Here is a 20,120-nt window from a genome sequence, read left to right as displayed (position 1 = left end):
AGAGGCAGGATCTGTTATGCAGGTATTGTATGTAATCAAGGAAGAAAAATGTTAGAATGAATTAAGGCAGTGGTGGTGGGTTTAGGAAATACGAAAGTGACAGAGCTGAAAGAACCTGGGAACTGACCGGCGGGCCGAGGGAGGAAATGCCCAGGGAACATGAGGTCATGACAGTGCCCTTTAGGTTGGGAGGAAACACAAGGTGAGTGGGGATCAGGGCAGGGGTCATTGTGAGGGGAGAGCCTCCACTCAGTGGTCTGCCCCATTGGGACTAGAGGCTGGGGGAGGGTAATCACACCCACAGTCGGGTGGACGTTGCAGGCCTTGGCGTGTCCCGTGGGGTGGGGGTCTGCCCCCTGTGAGCTGTTCTCTGGACATGGTGTGAGAAGACACGGAACAGGAGCTCCAGAGCTGCCAGGGACCTGCCCTTGGGAACTGGCTGTGTGGGCAGCTGCCAATAGAGAGGAGGTGCCAGAAGCTTCTTCCAGGGACACTCCTGAGGGAAACAAACAAAAAAGAATGAATGACTGAAAGGAAAAAGGAAGATTGGGAGGAATGGATGGAAGAAGGAAGTAAGAGAGTAAGGAAAGATTTCATGAGTTGCTTTCTATGTGCCAGAAGTGATAATGTTACACATATCTTATTTACTTATCATAATAATCTTAGTTTGTTGCCCTCATTGTCAAGATGAAGAAACAGAGGTGTCACAAGGGTAAGTAATGGTGGGGCCGGGAACCAAACCCTGGCATTTGGGATTCATGTCTCTTGGCTCTGCTGCCTCTAAATGGATATTGAATGGAGCAAGTGGGATAGGGAATAAGATGTATACCATAAGTAACTTATTTTTTTAAATGTTTATTTATTTTTGAGAGAGAGAGACAGAGCACGAGTGCGGGAGGGGCAGAGAAAGAGGGAGACACGGAATCCGAAGCAGGCTCCAGGCTCTGAGCTGTCAGCACAGAACTCACGAACTGTGAGAGCATGACCTGAGCCGAAGTCAGACGCTTAACCAACTGAGCCACCCAAGCACCCCTAACATGAATAACTTATTGACTGCACATAGAATTCTACAATAATTGTGATCTAAATGGTCTATTGCGGATTCATCTAGGCTGTTAAAAGATAGGACAGCGGTTACCCTTGGCGATGCAGCGACTAGGAGGGCACGCGGGAGGCCTCTGTGGCACTAGTCGTTCTGTTTCTTGAGCTGGGTGCTGGTTACTGAGCCTGAGACATGGGGAAGCTTAGATTACTTAAATGTGAAGTCTTCGTGGCAGGCGTGGCATCTTTGGGCAGTTGAGATCACGGCCGATGCAATTAGTAGAGTAATAGAATGTGTCACTGAGTTAATGGATGCAGTGTTCCTGGAATGTGAGCACAGTTTCAACCCGGGCATAGATCTGTTGCCATGGATGAGGGAATCTGTTAGGACTCTCCAAGCTCCATGGGGCTAGAGACACTCGAAAGCTGAAGCAAGACAGGTTGTTGCTTCGGTTCTCTGACACACAGCTGCCAAGAGCCTCATCCAGCTGGCTTCCTGCAGGTTGGGATCGGAGGCTCATCCATGCACAAGAACTTCTGGACACAGATGCCTTGGCTTCGGTATTTGGTTCAAACAAAAGGCATTTTTGTAAGCCTCTGTCTTTTTGCCCAGCTTTGAGTAAGTTCAGCTCAAACGTTGCGAGTTGCTTTTGGCTCTGGCCAAATTCTGCTGTTTGGAGATTTGTTTTGTTTCTTTTTGATGCTCTATAAGTCAACAATCGCAACATACAGCGTGGAGAAAACATGTGGTGAAGACAATGAAAACCAGATCCATGGCTGCCAAAGAAAGAGGTGAAAAGACAAAACCTTCTAGTTACATAAGAGCACAGTTCAGGGTGTGCCTCTCCAAGACAGAACGCTCTCTGGCCTGGTGGCGGAATCCCTCGTGGGCGAGTGCTTCTCTATCTGGGTTTGATAAAGATAATTCATTTCATCTAGTGTAATCTTCAAGCATTCTGTGGCTTTTTTCCCAAGATCTTTCACCTACTTTTTAAATGCAACCGAGAGTGGAGTTAGGGTTGGGCTGGAAGCAATGATGAAAAGTTGGCGATTCAGGGCTTTACGTTCCCAAAGCCATCTGCATCTCACATTGCAAGGCGGGCTTCTGAAATCCTTTTTAGTCATAGAAACCTCATGAAATTCCATGCACAAAGGAAGACATGAAACCCCACCTCCCACAGAATCTGCTCCACCAGGTGGGATAGATGCTCGCATTCCAGTGATTTGGAAGCAGGGCCAATCTGTAAGGGGGGATTGAGAAACAGGGAGGGGCTCTCCAGTTTGTCACTCAGTCATCCACGAAAAATTTGAGCAACATCCCCCTTGACATTAGAACACAGGACAGAAATGCATATTTCTGACTTCTTGAAATCTGGCTGATAGTTCTAATGGAGCGAGTCAGAAACCTAAGAAATGATTTATCGTCCTGAAGTGGTTGACACACTTTCACAGCTAATATAGCACCCAAAAACAAAACAAAAACCCCCCAGCCTAGTGGGGTGGAAACAACAGAAATTGCCTTCCTAACATCCTTAATCATTTTAAATTATATATCCATATGTTTATGTATTAGCTCATTTTTTTCCCCATCAGAAGATCATTAGTTCCCTGAGGATGAGGCCTCTTCTTCTCCCCCTCCATTTCTATTCTCCAGCTCCAAAACAATGCCTGGAAGAGTGTAGCTGTATAATTTATATAGTCATTTATTTATTTAACCAAGATTTATTGAGTGCCTACAAGTACCCTACTGGGTACTGTTCTAGAGGATATCATAGTGAGCAGAGGGACAAAATTCCTGTCCTCCTAAAGCTTACATTTGAAAGAGATGAGAAAGATGCCCCTCCCTCTCACTCACCCCCCCACCCCCCCAAAAAAAAGGAAGAAAGGAAGGATGCAAGAAGAACAGGAAAGTAATAAGGTGGGGAAGAAGATTATAGATTATGTGAGTATATGTATTGGTGGGGGAATGTGGGGAAGTGTTGGAATTTATACAGAGCCGTCCAGGAGAGTCTTCATTGCGAAAATGCCATTGTGTTGGGTTGTCAAGGAGGTATGGATTTATGAGAAAGAATTCTAGCCACAGGAAGCCACAAGTGCAAAGGACGTGCGGTGGAAGCATACCCTAAATTCAAAGACCAGCTCAGAGGTGAATATACTAGAGCAGAGAGACCAAGCGGTGGCAGAGATAGTGGGAGATGAGGTCAGAGAAGAATGAGGACCAGATCGTGTGGGATCTTGTGGCTGTTTGACATTAGTGGCCTTTATTCTGAATGAAATGGAGAACCAAGGGAGGATTTCGAGCTGAGAGGTAACTTGATCTGACTTGAGTTTAGTAGGACCACTCTGGCTGAAAATACATTAAAAGGTGGCAAGAGTAGAAACAGACCAGTAAGGGGTTGCTGTGATGGTCCAGGAAAGAGGTGATCAGGGCTTGGACCTGAGTTTGTTGGTGGAGGTGATGAGATATGGTATGATTCTGGATATATTTTGACGTGAAGCCAACAGGTTTTCTAAGGGATCAGCTGTGGTGTGAGAGAGACAGAAGAGTCAAGGGTGGCTCCAAGACATTTGATCTGAGCCACTGGGAAACTGGAGTTACCATTTATGGGAATGGGGAGGCTGTGTGTGATGTGAGCCTAGTTATAATGGCAGGGGGGTTATATTGGATTCTAGGTATGCTAAGCCTTAAACTTTCTGGATGTCTCCAAATTTCTTCCTAACATGGTTATCTAAATTATAACTCCAACAGCAGGAAATGAACATTTCCATTTCTCCACTTTTTTCCCAAGGATTGCTGGACTGATGCCTCTAAGGGATATTATACAGTCATTGTGTTTCCCTGATTATCAGGGAGTATAAGCCAGTTCATACACTTATCGACCTTTGGATTTCTTCTTTTTTGAACTGTCTATTCATATTCTTTGCCCATATTTTCTATTTTTATTTTTCTTATTTGTAGGTTCCCTTTATATACTCTCTATATTTCTTGTTCTATCTGTTACAAGTGTCTTCTCTCAGTCTTGGTTGATTTTAAGTGTTAGTTTTGCTATCTTTAGTTGTAGAGATTTGTAGAGATTTGTAAACTTTAATGTAGTCCAATTCCTTCATCTTGGTAATTATGTTCAGGATTTTTGCATCTAGCTTTAAAAATTCTCACTTTCCCTGATGTCGTAAAGATATGTACATATATTTTCCTCCAGAAGTTTTCAGTTTTGTCTTTAACATTTGACTTTAATTTACTCATTTAACAAATACTTCAATGTGCCAGATGCTATTTTAAGTGCTTTACAAGTAATTACCTCACTTAATCTTCATGACAACCATAAGAGTCATGTACTGTTATTATTATTCCCATTTTATGGATGAGGAAGTTAGGGATGGGGAAGTTAAAGAATTTGCTAAGGATCACAAGTGGTAGAATCTTTAGTCCATCGGAAATTACTTGATATAGTGTGATAAATTTTTCCTTCTCCATACACATAGCTGGTTGTCATGGCACCATTTAATAAATAGCCCATTCTTTCTCAACCGATTTATAATGACATCTCTGTTGTATTTCAAGTCCCCATAAATGTGAAGATCTATTTCTGGGCTTTTTGTTAGATTAGTCCCTTGGTGAATGCTGTACCATTTTAATCACTACAGCTTTTTCATGAGTCTCAATATTTGGTATGGTATGTCAGTTTTTTTTTTTTTTTTTTTTGTCTCATTCCTTTTATTCTTGACTTCAAACAAAATTGTCTTAGTTATCTTGTTAATTTTTTGATCACTCCAACAAGTTCCATGAAAATCCTGTTTGGAATTTTGATGGGAATTTCATTGCACATGTGAATTTTTTGAGGGAAAATTGATATCTATATGATGATAAAATCTACAACCATGACTATAATGTCTAATCCAGCTTATTAGGTCTTCTTTTAAATTTTTTTACTGTTTGTTTTTGAGAGGGAGAGAGACAGAGCACAAGCAGGGAAGGGGCAGAGAGAGGGAGAGAGAGAGAGAGAGAGAGAGAGAGAGAGAGAGGGAGAGAGAGATACAGAATCCAAAGCAGGCTCCAGGCTTTGAGCTGTCAGTACAGAGCCTGATGCAGGGCTTGAACTCATGAACTGTGAGATCATGACCTGAGCCGAAGTCGGACACTTAACCAACTGAGCCACCCAGGTGCCCTGGCTTCTTAGGTCTTCTTATATGTCTCTTAAAAAAGCTTAAAAAACTTCTCCATATTGGTTTTGCACCTCTTCTGTTGGATTTTTCAGCAGACTTCACACTTTTTAAAAAATTTTTTTTAACATTTTATTTATTTTTGAGACAGGGAGAGACAGAGCATGGACAGGGGAGGGTCAGAGAGAGGGAGACACAGAATCTGAAACAGGCTCCAGGCTCTGAGCTGTCAGCACAGAGCCCGACGTGGGGCTCGAACTCACGGACCGCGAGATCATGACCTGAGCTGAAGTCGGCTGCTTAACCGACCGAGCCACCCAGGTGCCCCGTTCATACTCTTAATATTGTAAATGCAATCCTCTTTCTTAAAATACATTTTCTAATTGGTTGTCCATAGTGAATATTTATTCTTTTATATAAGTCTTATATGTAACCACCTTTCTCTTAGTGGTCCTAATAGTCTTCCTAAAAACACTCTTGGATTTGGAGGAGTTGCTCTTGCATTATGCCATGATCTCTTCTATAGGCCTTTTGCTTGCTGCTTCCTTTCTCTATAAATCTCTCCCCACCTTTACCACACCCAGCACATAAGCCCCTTTCCTTCCCTTGGCTCATAAGTTTAATATTTGTTTTGCTGAAAGATATATCCCAATCTCCCTGATGTGGTCACTTTCATCAGCACCAGGGAGTTTACCACAGAGGCTTGAAAAAGTGATATGTGTTAGTAGAAACAAGATGGATAACTGAGTCTTCACCTAAACCAAACACAAGTACAGCAAAACAAAACTTAATACAAGTCTTCTGCCAACAATGGAGCAGTGAGTGACAACGATCTCAGGAAATATTTCATAATGGATTTTTAGAAATGGTAGTTTGTAAGCCCCAACAAAATGAAGCCATAATCATCAGTTGCTTTAGTAGGTATTGTATGACCATAAGATTGGATTATTGGAAACGAGTCAGTTATTCATTCATTTGACAGGCTCACTGGTCTAGAAGAGTTGGATTTGTTTGGTTATTTGGTTCAAGACATGAACAAGGACCGTTAATGTTTCTGATCGCCACTTCAGTTAACTATTTCAGTCACCTTCGTGATAACCCACACCTAGCACCATTTTACATGACTATCACTTGTTAAATAATAAACTCAAAGTTAGGTCTGTGTACACTTGGATAAGTGAACCTATCTGAGGACTGATATCATGTGAAAGGGAAATTGTGCAGAGGTCTTTTGGTGAGATGGTTTATGGCTTCTTGCCTTAATGTGGGGTTGATTGAAAATTGATAGAACTGGGAAATAGGTTGGAATACAGTCCAGAATTGAAAAGAACTATCTGGGGCAGTTGGCATGTGGAAGAAATTAATTGCATCTGTCCAAGAGGAGGCCAACATGTAGAAGGAAGAACCACACGATTGTGAGAACAGACGTACTGTGACTAAGTTGCTTTGTAAAGTCATGCATTCATGCAGGGTGTTCAAGATGAGGCAGAAGCATTGCTTGGCAGGTAAGGTTGTGTGGTGGGTACCGTCCTTTCTAGCCATCAAATTGCCTTCTTTTTTTTTTTTTTTTAAATTTTTTTTTTTCAACGTTTTTTATTTATTTTTGGGACAGAGAGAGACAGAGCATGAACGGGGGAGGGGCAGAGAGAGAGGGAGACACAGAATCGGAAACAGGCTCCAGGCTCCGAGCCATCGGCCCAGAGCCTGACGCGGGGCTCGAACTCACGGACCGCGAGATCGTGACCTGGCTGAAGTCGGACGCTTAACCGACTGCGCCACCCAGGCGCCCCTCAAATTGCCTTCTTTTTGAGATTCTTACTAAGAGACCCAAAGGAAGATAAGCCTTGCCCCGCTTCCAGCCCTGGTTTCACAAGCCCATAGACAGCTGTGGCACTTGTTGGTTGCTATGGAACAAAAGCCCTTCCCAGTGAAGGAGTTTCTATTTAGTGTTCTCTTAGCAAATTTGTTCATACAAAGGCAAAGGATGGAATCGGCAGTCAGAAGACCCGGCTGCTGGGACCTGTGATCTCAGGTGTGCTAATTCTCAGTTTCCATGTATAAAGAAATGAACAGTAATAACTACCCACAGTGTTGTTGGGAAGATATAGTGAGAATACGTGTATGAAATCTACACTGGTAACAATTATGATGGCCATGAGATGCCAGATGCATTCTCACTGGTGCTTTTATTTGATAGTTCATAATGATTTGTTCCAAAATTATCAGAACTTCCAACAGCTATATAGATGTAAAAATTATCAAAGAAGCTCATAGTTTTATGTATAGGTATTTTCAAAGGTAAGATAGATGCCTCTTAAGTACTTTTTGTAGCTATAAAAGGAAGAGATCCAGTGATTCTAGAACTTTACCCCATGTAGAAACATCAAATAGTTATGAAAAGGGAAAGGCCAACTTGCTAGTGGCTCCCCATTCATGGGCCCTGAAATACGTGAGTCTTCCTACTGCCCCCTGAGCTTTAGAATATCTTCCTCCACAGGGCAGTAGGTAACCCCAAATCTTGACCCCTCCAGCTGTCCACATGTCCTCATCCTCCTACCTGAGGAGACATCGCTGCAGCTTATGTGTCTGCACCATTGCAATCCTTGCCTTTGTGGAAGTGGCTGGAAAATGACAGGGTGGTTACTAGGTAAGAGGAAGGGCAGAAATATCTACTGTTCTATTTGTAGTCACCTCACACACGTACTGCAGACCCTCATGGAGATGACTGGAGCATTAAGACTCAACCAAGGCAAGTTTCTCTCTCAAGAAGCTTATGACAGTGTCCAGGTGCCCATATTCTATTTCGGAATTGGAAATGATAAACCACGAGTCTCAATTTAATTCAACATTCAAACGTTTATGGAGTGCCTACCATGCTCTAGGTTCTATACTGAACTTGGAGTAAAAAACAAGATTTCTACCAATCAGAATCTGGTGAAGGGGCAGACACACACATACACCCACACCCCCCCACACACATACACACATATACAACACGGTCACATATATACCATACACACTCCCTTCCACATACACATCCCACACACACCATACACACATATGCTGCACACTGCCTCCCTCACACAACACATATACTCATACCACACGCACACATCCCTTCCACACACACCACACATCCAGACACCCTCCACACATCCAGCACGTGCATACATACAGTGTCCCCCACCCCACACACATGTGCACACACACATATACATTCCACACATAGAGTAAGACAGTTCAAGAAGGCAAAGTCAGCGTGAAAGATTATGAGGACCTATGCTACAGGTCATGGAGCTGGAGGAAAGGCAAATAATAGTCATAAGTTACAACTGTACTCTGTGTATAATCACATTCAATAACAGTTACCCAAGCTCACCTGCAGAGAAATAAAACAATGGGCATTGTGAGTCTATGAGTAAGAATTGTCCAGACAAGGATCTGGGTGGTGTTCTTGGACCAGGAAGTGGGACTATCTCCTTGGTATTAAGTAATCATAACTACTAGCAGCACTGAATGGGATTGCCAATCCAAGAGTTTCTTTTGGTGGGCAAGGCCTCCCTTTCTCAGATCTACCCTGAATTCACCCACCTGTCTGCCAGGTTTACCCTGTTTTTACCCTGTGTTTACCCACAAGAAAAAGGGAGAGCTGGGATGGGGCTGTCATTCATAAGTTCTTGGACTAGGGATGAGTCAATAAAATAATCACAGCTACTTTTTAAAGTTTATTTATTTATTTTGAGAGAGAGAGAGAGAGAGAGAGAGAGAGAGAGGCAGAGAGAAAGGGAGAGAGAATTCCAAGCTGGCTCCACACACAATGCAGAGCCCGACGTGGGACTTGATCTCACGAACCATGAGATCATGACCTGGGTTGAGATCAAGAGTCGGACGCTTAACTGACTGAGCTACCCAGGTACCCTAATAGTCATAGCTATTTTAACAGCTATGATAGCACATGGGATTGTGACAAGAAAAGGCGCAGCACCCAAGGTAGACTCTGAGTAACTCTGAGTAACCAGGGAAGGAATGTTTCCCTGAAAATTGTTTTATATCAGAGCTGAGAATAATTTTAGAGGATGAAGTGCTCAGAAAGTTACAGGAAAACGTGGCCTGCCTCAAGCTGATGAGAGGAGAATTGGGACTGTGCAGGCGGGGGAGCTGTGGGAATGGCTGGAACAAGGACAGTACACAGACAAGATTGGTCGTATCTATGCAGGATGACCATCTCATGGGTCACAGTGACAAAAGGTACATTTGGCCTTCATCATTTTCTCCCCAACTGCTAGTAGGGGGCCTGTATATAATAAAGGAAATACCTGCAGGGATGTAGCCTGAAACCAAGTCCTCTTTGACTCGCAGCTTTTGAGGGGGGCAGTTGGCACGGAGCTGGGAGAGACGATGCTCACCGTTAATCCTTATGCCACTTGCACGCTGGCATTTATCCCTCTATCCTCCAAATCCAAGGGGAAAAGTCATCTTCCTCCACAGTTAGTTCCACTCAATCTTGTGGCTTCTATGCCACAGGCTATGCTGAATGTCTTGAGGGGGCTTCTCTGTAGATCTGCCAGGCCGCATCCCCGAGTTTTCAGCAGTGACTGAGTCAAGATTCAAACTCAAGTCTGTTGACTCAGACCTTTCTACTTTTTCCCTTGGGCCATCACCTTCCCTGGAGCGAGGAAGGAGGTTGGATTTTGGGCCACACTCATCCCAGCTTTGATAGAAAATGTGGCTCCCCTCTGGAAGGCAGTATGGGGGTTTCAAAAAGTTAAAAATAGAACCACCTTACAATCCAGAAATTGCACTACTGGGTGTTTACCCAAGGAATACAAAAGTACTAGTTAGAAGGGATATATGCACCCCGATGTTTACAGCAGCATTATCTACAATAGCCAGATTATGGATATAGCCCAAATGTCCATCGACTGATGAGTGGATAAAGAAGATGTGGTTTATATGTGCACAACGGAATATTACACAGCCATAAAAAAGAACGAAACCTTGCCGTTTGCAACAACAGGGATGGAGCGTATTATGCTAAGTGAAATAAGTCAATTAGAGAAAGAAAAATGCCCTATGATTTCATTCATGTGTGGAATTTAAGAAAGAAAACAAATGAACAAAGGGGAAAAAAGAGAGGAAAACCAAGAAACACGCTCTTAATTACAGAGAAAAAATTGACGGTTACCAGAGGGGTGGTGGGTGGAGAATGGGTAAAATAGATAGTGGGAATTAAGGAGTGTGCTTGTGGTGATGAGCACCGAGTGATGCAGGGAAGTGATGAGTCACTAAATTGCACTCCTGAAACTAATATGACGCTGTATGTTAGTGGACTGGAATTTGACTAAAAACTTAAAAAAATTAAAAAAAGAAAAGAAAAGAAAATGAGGCTTCACACACTCTGACCATCAACCCACCTTCTTTTGTCTTTGGACCCCAAAGTTCTTCTCTCAACATTTCAGCTAAATCCTAACAAGACCGGGGCCATGGGTTGTTTCGAGAGAATCTAGGGGCATTTTCTCCTGCCACAACTCCAGTTTGGAGCTCAGCAATTCTATTTCCGGCGACTGCGTCCCACAATTACTTCTCTTGTCATACCCTGAAACATTGGCAGGTGCATAAAAAAGGAGCTGATTTACAACACACCCCATTCTTTTCTTTTTTTCTTTCCATCCTTGGCATTCTCTTCATAACCACTCCTTGAAATAGTTATTTTTATGTTATTTTATTTTTTTAGTGGTTTGTAGTCTTTGTTTTAGGTTTGTGTTTGTTTTTGCTTTCCATCTTCAAAGGAGAATTGGCAGTCAGGGCTCTCTGGTTACTTCCTGATAGAATATCCACAATCCAGGAGATATTCTTGTTCTTTTATTTTGGAAGCAGAAGCTCCCGGGGCTTTGTGTTCTCCACAAGGGTGGTAGGTCATGCTTAATGGCCCAGGACCATTGGCAATCCACAGGGGGGCAGAGCCCTCCCTGCAAGCTCTGTGCAAGCAAAACACTCACTTCACTGGTGTCCCCATTACCCTCTGATTCAGTTACCTAAAATTAACCTATTAACAGTCCCTGGGGAAACAGTTTGGTTTCCTTCTTCAGGGCCAGTCACCATCAGTGGGAGACAATGGGACAGCTGAGTGCCTGTCCACAGTGTCCTGGTGCCCAGGGTCTCCCAGATGCGCTAAGCCTTCCTTTCCACCTGGAAGCTGGACCTCAGTCTACTTGCACCCCCTGTCCCCTGCAGAGAAACACACAGGGTGGGATTCTGGCTCCAGCTTCTCCCTAGGGTGTGGGGGGTTTCCTTCAGCCTCAACAAAGGGATCCTTCTGCAGAATTCCCCAGACAGTGTTAGGGAGTGTCCTCTTTTTGAAGAAAAATGTGCTAGTTTTCTGACATGTTCCAACCACACAACTTTTTCCCTCTGGTGTCCATCTGCCTCGATAGAGATCCTTTCACAGAGCTGTGAAAAATCCTGCCATTATGGATTAACCATGAATCTCAAGTAGGCACTGATGAAGACAACAAAGAAGGGAGTTTTGCATCTTCTGTTGGAGACAATTGTAAAGGAGGGGGCCAGGAGGGAGGAGATAAGCAGATGGGCACACTGATGTTTGCTTCCTGGGCTTTTGCACCAGACAGCAGATATGCTGGAAAACAGAGAGGGCTACTGAGGAAGGGGACAAGGGGTTGCTTGCACCCTGATCCCTGCTTAAGGGGCAGTTGCCATGCAAAGCGGGGTCAGCCGGAGAAGGATCTCGTAGGATTCTCTGTTCAACCTTGGGCTTCTGTTTGTGGGGGATGCTGAGTTGACAGCCAGTAGGCCCACCATAGGGTTCATCATGATGAACAGTTACTGCATATCAGAGACTGGGGCTCCTGGCACAGGTGAGGAGTGCGAGGCACCATCATGGGGCTGTTCTGAGGTCAGCTGATTCTGCAGAGAGGGAAAGCTGGGCCCAACTGAGCTAAGGAATGATAGACTTCCGCATGTAGCTGGTTCCTAGCACTGGGTCAACTAACTGTTTCACACACTAGAATTTTTGTTTGGCACCTGCGTGTAGGCTCTAGAACTCATCACCTTCCCTCCACTGCTATGAGACTGTGTGATTCCTCTCCACATCCATCCAGAAACTATATTGGAGAGAAGTCCGGGAGGGATGGTGGAAGTAAGAGAGATTGGGCAGTTACCCTCAGAAGGCATCATTACTCTGAGGAAGGCTGACACTCTGGAGTGAAAAAGTTGGGCACATTCTGACTGATGAACCAGGGCTGTAACTTACAGGACCTTCTATGCTTTACATAGTACCAATTTATGTTGTCTGTTTTCTCAAACATTCTGCGAAAACAGCAAAGGACAAACCCCAAACTGCCAATTGTTAAGAACTTTCCAGAATCTCCTCTTGACTGATTCCCTCTTTGGTGTCTTTCTCCCCACCAATATTTCCTGGAGGAGGAAGAAATATTGTCTCAGAGTTCACCTTCAGGACTCTGGTGGAGCCAGACACACCAGGGGGCTGTGTGCTTGGGACATGAACAGCGTGCTCGTTTGTTCATTCATTTGGTGAAAGCCTCCTGCTTCCTCCCTCCGGGAGCAAAACATGAGGGCCACAGAGTGGCCTTTTCTCTCTCTCTCTCTTTCTCAAATCATCTGCTCACGTAACAGATGTGATAACCAGAACCAAGCAAGGCCTGTAGCTCCAGATCAGGCTGACTGCCTGATGCCTATCTTGGTCTCTTCCTCTGTTCCGGGGGGCCTGGTGTGTGGGGAGGGCAGGGAACATGTCTGAAGCTGCTGAGATGAGCCTTGGTTGCTGCTCTGGAAATACGAAGAAAAGGGACACAGACGTGGTGGCTTCTGACCCCCTGACTTCCCAAATTCACACGAGGATGTACAATTTATTTATTCCCTTAATTATTAGGATCGGTTTCCCCACACAGTACATGCTAATGACATAAAGATAGATGAGACTCATTCCCTGTTTTCAAGATGCTTGCAGTCGAGTGTGGAGAACAATAATTGCAATATCTTAATTAGTGACCCAATGATAGACATTACAGGGCTAAAAGGAGGAAATGATCGGTTCTAGATAAGGAGAACTTAATATATTAATATAAAAACTTAGGTAGGTGGTTGGGTGGCCAGGGGACAGAGATGGGATTGAGTCCTCCGTCATAATATTTATTTCCTTTGGCATTTAAAATTGGAAAATTTTTAATGCATAAAAACATAATAACTTCCCACAGCACTGAGACACGGTGACAATTTTATATTCATATACATGCTCAGAAGAATACACTTATAATTCCAAAAGAGAGACATGCTGAACTTACTGAGCAAACTAGAGGGAAAATAGTTTCTTGGGTTATTTTTTAAGACCACTTGGCATTGAGTGCTATTCATGCCAAATATTAAGAAGCTGGACAAAATAAGAATGCAATGAGAAACTTCAAATTTTTTGCCTCTGACCAACGATACCTTTTTGATATCGGTTATGTCTTATTTATCCAAAAATTATTTTTGTGATTTTAAAAGTGGGTGAGGAAACGATGTAAAAAATAGCTGCTCCTTACTGAGGACTGACCTCTGTGTTAAGTGCTCATTCCAAGAACAGGAAGCATTTGAAGAGAGACTTGAGAAGGAGCAGAAATGTTTCTGATGCTGACAGCAGGGGAGACGGCGGCATGGCAGCCCAGTGGTGCATGTCAGCCCTTGTTGTCTTGTCTGCAGGGATGAGTGGGGAAGCACGCGGCAGGTCTGCGAGGGGGAAAGGAGTGTAGATTTTCTGTTAATTGCGTTATGGGGAGGAGGTCTCCAAGCGTGAGGAGGGTGCACCAAGAATCAGGTACACCAAAACCAATCCGCATGGCCAGCGGTCAGTGCAAAGCCAGGCTCTTAACCCTGAGGTCGGGTAGTCTTAAAGCCAGTTTGTCTTAAATCATTTCCTAATCCCAGGGCGGTACAGTTCAGGGAAGTTCAACAGGAAGTCAGCCAGGAGTAATATAGAAGCCAGCAAATGCAACCTGCACAAAACAGCTTTACTCAGCCCCTGCCATTTAGGAGACGAGCATCCCGAGGAAGAAGGGGAATGGCATCTCAGTAAGGACTCGTGGTCAGTGTGATCAGACAGGGTTCTAGACAGGAAGAGGTGGCGGTAGTGAGGGAGGAGCTGGGCCACATGAAGAGCTTCAAGCATGAGGAACTTGAATTGTTCTTTTGGCAGTAGACAATAGGAGCCTGACAGATTTTGAGCAGGGAGCCCACATGATCAAGTTTCTGCTTTAGAAACAAAGCAAAAATCCTGGAATTATGATATCAGAGCTGGAAGGGTATCAGTCATCACTGAATCCTAGTGCTCTCCTTGTATAACAAGCAACTTGCTAACATAATCAAACCCTTTATTTAAAAGCAAAAACAAAACAAAGCCAAACAATACAACCACAAAACCCTTCCTGTTACTTGACTGTGGGTCAACATCCTATTTCTAACAGGCACAACTTAATTATTGGCAGCTTGGCTATTTGATTCTATCTCTGTAGCAGGCCTGAGTCTTTACCATGAAAGAATCCCTCTAGAATGGTAATCTGGTGTCCATTTTTCCTTTATCCCTTAGGCTGGACTGACCCAGGGCAAAAATGTGATATTGGTGACATTTATCTTTTACTCTTCCTACAAGACAATATGAATTAAATAATGTTATTTAATTATAAGAGAAATTTTTAATAAAAACAAATTAAAAAATGTATACATAGAGTGCAAATGACTTAGACTTAACAGGTAACTGATCTACTCTCTTAAACTAAAATATTTCCCCAGATAAGACCTAGAGGAGTTACATGACTTACCTGAACCCACACAGTTAACTGGAGGCAGAGCTAAGACTAGAGAACATAGTTCCCAATGTCCTTTCTGTTTTATTGTTACTTCTTTACTTTGGTATTGATTAGAGACTATTCCTGTTAGCCCTTGCTGTCTAGTAACTATCCAGAACTTAGTGACTTAAAACAATAATTGATTCTCTTTCATTGTTCTGTGGTTGAGTGGGTGGTTGTAATCACCTGCTGGCTGGAGTTGTATTTATCTGAAGTCTCAACTGGGCAAGACATCCAAGATGGCTCCCTTGCCTGGCTGAGAGCTAATGCTGGGATTATTGGCTGGAGCTCTTAAACATAGACTCTTCATGTGGCCTATGTGCCTCATAGCATGGCAAATGAGACTTCCAAGAGACCTACACGGAAGCTGTGATGTTCTTTATGACCTAATCTTGACATCCCAGCAATTCCTTTCTGCCATGTTTGTTGGTCAAGCAAATCACCAAGAGCAGCCCAGATCTAAGGGGAAGGTAATCAGAGCCCACTTCTCAGTGGGAGTGAATCAAAGGAATCGTGGTTACCTTTAATCTGCCACAGAGAAAGTAGAGAGAATGGGGTAAGCGGTGATTATACCGAACAGCAGAATTTGAGAACCACTGCAGTAAGAACATAGGACAACACAGACATGAATTGAACTAAGTCAGCAGAAGGCTTGTGTCATAGTTTTAGGCACCAAGTATACAGGAACCCAGTCTCTGTCTTTTAGAACTCATATTCTAATAGAACACAGACATTAAGCAGATAGGCGTTCGGATTTTCAGTGTTATAACAGAATTACAAAAGTGCCTACTGATTCTTGAATGTATCCACCCATCCATCCACCCATTCATCCATCCACCCACCCATCCTTTATGGAGATCCTAGGGGTAAGATCACTTAGTTCACTGAGTTTATATTCTAAGAGAGAAGAATCATTGCATTTGGTCCAATGATACCAAAAAATTGAGATGGGGAAATGGAGTGAGGGATTGGGCAGGAAGGGAGTTGCATTTTAGGTAGAGTGATTAGGGAAATTCTTTAAGAGTACAGGAGAAAGAAACTGATACCTGAAGGATGATAAGGGCTCAACCAGGTAGAGATCTGGCAAAGATCTATTTTTCCTGTATAAATAAAGGTCCTGAGGCACGAATGGTCTTGGAGTGTTCAAGGAACAGAAGGAAGGGCAGTGTGGCTGGAGCTCTGTGACTGGGGAACAGGAAGTGGAGATGTGAGGTCAGAGAGGGCCTGCCTTAGTGCTGGAGTGCACAGGGTTCTCCCTGAGAGTCCCTGCTCCTCGCAGAGCAGGTGGTGTGTGAGCTGAGTCTTGAAGGATATAAACTGCACTTGGGTCACGTGGGTTTATGAAGATTTGGGGGGTCATGGGAAGCTCGGGTTGGAGGCAAGAAAGGATAACAATAAAGGTTATGAATGTTTATTTATCCCTAATTACGTTCCATGCCGAGTGCTGCAGGCTTTATCCTGTTTAAACCTTATAATCTCTTTTTATTAAATAGGTCCTGTTATCCTTATTTTACAAAAGAGTAAATGAAGGTCAGTTGTCAGATTTGGGGGCTTGTTGACTTTGAGGTACTCATAGGAAACATTTAAGTGGAGATACCTATCTATCTGTATCTATCTATATCTATATCTATATCATCTATCTCTATTCCATCTATCTATCTATCTATCTATCTATCAATCAACAAACCATTGGAATCACACCTTGCTCATATCAGGCACTGGGTAAATCAGTGTTGAATAAAATAGGGGTGACATACAGATTTGGAAGGGAAAACCTTCAATGTGTGCTACTGACTTTGAGAGTGTAGATGAGTGCCTGTTTTGCAGCATCATGGGCACTGGGATGGGTTGCTGACTTGCCAACTAAAATCTGCTTTACTTTCCAATACTTTCTATGACCACTGTGGTGGCCGTGTGTCCTTTCTGGTCAATAAGTCTCTGAACCTCATTCCTGTGTTTAGGTAGAGCTTTTGTTGCCTTAATGAGCAGAGCCTACCTCCCACCAAGGAGGGACAAGGCTCCTTTGAGCTAGTGTGCGGTCACATGACCCACACTTTGAGAATCAGATGCACCTGCCTGAGCTTTGAAACAGAAGCTGGGCCACACAGCATCTATTTTGGAGGTGTCATTAGAGGGACTGGATGTGGTGACCTGAGGCTACAGGGACAGAAGTTCCAGGCAGGGTTTAATAACCAGGGTTAGAGTCCTTGTGGTGCGAGGTACATATCTGAGCCCAGTAGTGTCCCTCTGGTCTGTCCGAGTTCTCTCATTTTGGCTTAATTTTGTATATATTTGGTTTCTTAAAAAATTGCCCTGTTCACTTACATAATTATATTTATTGTGTGGAGTTGAACATGGTCCTCTCTTAAAATTAGTCTCCACTGTGTCTATGTTTACATATCCTTTGGTATTCCTTTTTTTTTTTTTTTGCATTCATAAAGGGATGCATTTTATCGAAAGATACTTATCAAATATCACTTTATATATATCACTTTGATATCACTTATCAAATATCACTAGATACTTATCAAATATCACTTTATATGAATGAAAAAATAAGAATTTTGTGAAACTTAGATGGAAGAAAATGTGACACATCTGTATATTTTTTTCTCTGAGTGGTTTCATTATTGTTTTTACACATGAATGTTTTTTAAATTATTGTTTTTTAAAAAAATGTCTTATATCTTATATCTTACTAGATAATTCAGATTTTTTGTAGTGAGCCCATATTTCCTTTGCACTCAGAAAAAAACAAGATGTTATATGAAGAAAAAATTGATCACATAGCAATGAAAAGTTACTGTAAAAGTTATATTTAGGCAAATGTTTTATATAAATATGACAAGTAACAGATACCTATATGAATCTTTAAACATTTTTCCAATGAAAAAAATATTTTTAAATTTTAGACAGAAGGAGAGTGAGCATGATCTGGGGAGAGGGGCAGAGGGAGGGAGGGAGGGAGGGAGGGAGAGAGAGAGAGAGAGAGAGAGAGAGAATCTCAAGCAGGCTTAACACTCAGTGCAGAGTGGGAGGTGGGGCTCGATCCCATGACCCTGGGATTGTGACCTGTGCTGCAATCAAGAGTTGGACACTCTACCGACCGAGCCACCCAGGAGCCCCTGAAAAAAAATTTTTTTTTAATGATGCCAGTTTCCCCACTGCTTTCCTTGGCCAAACACCATAGTTTTGGTATGAGGTATCCTTAATTGTTATTCAGTTTCAATTTTGTTTCTATGTTTAACTCTGGATTTATTTGAACGTGCAAATGCTTAAAGTTGTTGGATCTTCTTTTGTTATTAATTTCTGGTTTTATTACATTGTGGCTAGAGAAAGGAGTCTGAAGGATTTTAGTTTTAAAAAATACATTAAGCTTTTTTTTTTTGGGGGGGGCGGCTAGAATATGATAAAAGTTTGCCAGTGTTCCAAAGATATATAGTGTAATATGTACTATCTGTTGGGATATAGTAAAACACACCTGTATATACACAGAAGCACATTGTCATGCGCATATATTTATATATCTAGTCTGATGGTTAGCTGTATTAGCCAAGTCCTGGAGTCATTTCAATGCAAGTGTGTTGAGGCAGACTTATCCATTTCAGTCTCTGCTTTGCTTCTAGTATTTAATACGATCTCCTTTATACAGGACTTAAGCATCTTGAATGAATTAGAACAATTCTTTTTTTTTTTTTTTTTTTTTTTTTTTTAGGTAGTGTCATATTTGTAATGATTAAAAACTCCTCTAGGAATTTGATTTTTTAAAGCTTCTAAATAAATTATGTTAAAATACTATTAGTTTTAAATGTCATCTGTTAACCCTGAAATGTTATGAACTAATATAATTTCTCCTACTTGGTAGCAGTTATAAAACCTTGACAATTTAGAAGACCGTGGTCAGAACATGGATAGATGCACAGAAGATGTCCTCATCAGAGTTTTATACTGTATACAATGAAATTGGATACATATGAATTACAACAATTCTTACAGCTTTTCTTTCTGTCCGAGGCATCACTGTCAAAGTTGTGCCAAACTCGTCTGTTTTGGTCATGTAGTTTTGTTAAATTTGTCTATTTAAAATATATTCAAGTAAGTTATTTTGAAGCATTTGGGTACCTAAAGATTTGTGATACTTATATTGGTATTCATTTCAAGAGTATTTATTAAATGCTTGTTATGTCCTAGGCACTCTGCTAAGTAGTAGGAATACAATGGCAAATGAAGAAAAATCTAAGCTTTCTGCATTTCATGATTCATACATGTATACTTATGGAAACAAATAACAAAGTAAATAAATAAATACATAAATAAATATTAATTTGAAAGAATGCTGTTTTCTCTATGAAGGAAGCAAAAGAGCACATGTTAAAGACGGTGAGGAGAGAGCGATTATTGATGGGATGGTTGGGAAGTTGTCCTCCCTGTGGTGGGGACATTGAATCGGAGGCCAAAGGACAAGGAGAGTGAACCCCATGAAGGCTGAGGGATGGTCCTCCAGGCAAGGGAAAAGTATCTTCTATTAATATGAAATCGCTTCTCTTTCGTGTGTTCCAGCTGAGTTCAGTATTGATGCTTCCTTTTTTTTTTTTTTTGATACTTACATGATACACATAGTAATCCACACAATCATAAAACCCATACAATTAGCTATCAATATGCTTTTTAAAAGTTTATTTATTTTAGAGAGAGAGAGAGAGAGGGAGAGAGCACAGGGAGGGTCAGAGAGAGAGGGAAAGAGAGAATCCTGAGTAGGCTCCTTGTCAGTGCAGAGCCTGATGCAGGGCTTGATTCCACTAACTGGGAGATCATGATCTGAGCAAAATCAAGAGTTGGACACTTAACCAACCGAGCCACCCAAGGCCCCCAGGTATCAATATTTTTATAGCATTTTTGTTGGTCTTATAAACAAAATAACCTTGGATTCTCCCACAACCCCCCCCCCCTCCCCACAACCTACCTATACTTTTTCAAAAAGTTTTTAAAAAATTTATTTATTTAGAGAGAGACAGAGACAGCACGAGCAGGGGTGGGGCAGAGAGAGAGGGAGAGAGA

The sequence above is a fragment of the Neofelis nebulosa genome, chromosome 13 (assembly GCF_028018385.1).
Source record: "Neofelis nebulosa isolate mNeoNeb1 chromosome 13, mNeoNeb1.pri, whole genome shotgun sequence".
NCBI lineage: Eukaryota > Metazoa > Chordata > Mammalia > Carnivora > Felidae > Neofelis > Neofelis nebulosa.
Note: the sequence above shows the minus strand (reverse complement) of the source record.